Genomic DNA, 2,703 nt, shown 5'->3' with positions numbered 1-2,703 from the left:
GCTTACTCTGTTGTGCTCTCCTCTGATTAGGGGCCACACAGTATTCTATTCCAATTCCAGTGATAGTATGTAGAATGCACTGGAGGCTCCTAGCAGAATATAAACTCCTTTCTGGCCTTTGAGGGCAGAAGCTATTTTGTTTTTGTTTTTATATATCTGGTATCTAGTATAGTGCTTAACACATGGCAGGCACCCAATGAATGCTTATTCAATAGGACCCAATTGATAGAATGAAGGCAGAGCACCAGATTTTTGGTTGTTGCAGTAGTCTAGGGGTGAGATGATCAGATCTTTACCATGTGACTGTCGTGAATCAAACTACTTGCATAGATACAGGGCTATCTGTGTCTCAGGATGGGGGAAGGGAAGAACTTGAGGATGAGAAAAGAAATCTGTATACCAAGTTCAGCATTAGAAAGAATAAACTTTCCCAATGTAGTAAGAGAGAAATACCTGTGGGATTGAATATTTAAATCTGGGCCTTCTTTTGAGCCTAATCTCTTTTTCATTCTCCTTTTCCCCTTTTCTTCTCCTTTCCCCTGTACCTTGTTCTTTTCTTCTTCTCCTCATTACGAAGCCCCCTCTGATAGTTAGCTGCATTGGCAGGGGCTGCAGTCCAATCAATGAGACTGATAGGCTATCCCTTCCAGGGAGTTTGGTACCAGCTGGGAGCTGTGGCTCATGACAGCCCCCTTAGTAATGCACTTGTCATTAACTTGAGAGTTCTGTAGCCAGGCCAGACTCCTCACTGTTCCATTCTCTCCAGGTAGTGGGAAGAGAAACCAAAAGGAATATGGGAGTTTGCTTTTCCTTTGCTATTTTTCCTATGTTAGTCCATATTGTTGATGTGGAGATCTTGCTACCATGCACTTAGGTCCACTCATCTAATGACATTACCATGTATTCCTAGAGAGTTTTGTCCTTTTATGTGATTTTAAGAGCTTTTACAGTTATTTTCTCATTTTCTTGCCATGCCATCCCTGAAAGTCAGGCAGGGTGTCCTTGAGCAAAATTGGCCAATGTTGGTTTTGGGACACCTCTACCTGGTCATTCTTCAGTCTCCTCTTCTTTCTACATCAGTTAATTATACAAATTATCATCATTTTACAAATGAAAAAACTAAGGTTTGAAGGAGGAAAAATTATTCCCTCCTTCAAACCTTAGTTTTCTCATTTGTAAAATGATGATGCTATTGACACTGTATTTCACATGGCTATTGAAGAAATCATCTTTCAAATATAAATGTAAACTATTATTATTAGGAGGAAAATAATAGTCTTAACCCCATCTTCCAAGATACACCCTTGGAGTTGCCTAGTATCAACCAGCAAAGGATCATACATCCATGTTATTGCCAGTAAGGAGAAGTTATTTCTTTTATGGAGGAAGGAACCAGATACTGGAACCAGGAGCAAGATAACAAAGCAGCTGTTTGAATGTGGGACTAGAGTTCAACCACAGAGTCAGGAGAAGAGGGGTCATTATGTCAACAGAGATAACAGAAGTAAGGGAGAAGCTGAGATGAAAATGGATCATTGTCACTATGGCAATGTGTGCAGTTTATTTAATAGCAAAAGACAAACATCTCTCCTGTTAACACACGAGCATGAATTAATTTACCATAGTTAATTGAAACCTTAAATTTTGAAGTGATGAGACACAAAAGAAGGGAACCTCAGTTTAGATGGAAACAGGCAGAAGGCATCAAGCCAGGAAGTGTGTGTGTGTGTGTGTGTGTGTGTGTGTGTGTGTATGTTTATACAATGCTAAAGATAAACTTTGTCCATCTTTGAGCCAGGCCAAAGTACAGTCCTCCTACTTCTGTGTTCTTTCTGGTGATAAGAACTCCATAAACAAAACTTTTGAGAGAGCTTGCCCTTATTTTCTTTTGGGCTTTAGAGGGAATAATTGGGATCATAGGACCTGAGATTAAAACTGAAAGTTTCAGAAAACTGAAAGTAATCCTTTATATTTATGGGAAAAATGAGGAAACTGAGACCCAGAGATTTACCCAACTTATTAAATACAACATGCTTTCCCATTGTACCATGAAATGCATGAAAATTATTGAGGAAATTACTGTTGTAATTTTGACTCAACACAATGAAAACTTTCTAATAATTAGAACTGTAAAAAAAAAGTAGAGTTTGATGCTGTAGAGGCTAGATTGAGGGTTACCCTTTTATGTCATAAATCCCTTGGGAATTCTGATGAAATCTATGAAATTTTTCTTAGAATAATGTTTCAAATGATTTAAATGTTTTAAAACAAGATGCACAAGATTATAAAAGAAACCAATTATATTGAATTAGAGTTATCAAAACATTTTTTAAAAAGTTCAAGGACTCCAGGGCTAAGTGATTTCTTATTGGGGACATTTTATATAGTTAGTATCTGTGATTTTGTAAGAGATTTGTACTAGATAATTTATACAAGATAATTTCTAGCATTAACTATGATACTACTGATATATTAACATTTATATTAGCATTTTACAGTTATAACAGTACTTTACATGTAATTTCTCATTTGATCTTCATATCTCTCTATGAGGATACACCAATGGGACCTTGTTAAATGACCAGATTTGGACTTTTAGGGAGAGGAATCAAGGATGACAATGAGATTGTGAAACAGGGTAAATCTAAGGATGGTGATTCCCTTTACAATAACGAGAGTTTGGAAGAAAAGTGGATTTGGGGT

The sequence above is a fragment of the Sarcophilus harrisii genome, chromosome 3 (assembly GCF_902635505.1).
Source record: "Sarcophilus harrisii chromosome 3, mSarHar1.11, whole genome shotgun sequence".
NCBI lineage: Eukaryota > Metazoa > Chordata > Mammalia > Dasyuromorphia > Dasyuridae > Sarcophilus > Sarcophilus harrisii.
This window is presented reverse-complemented; position numbering follows the sequence as displayed.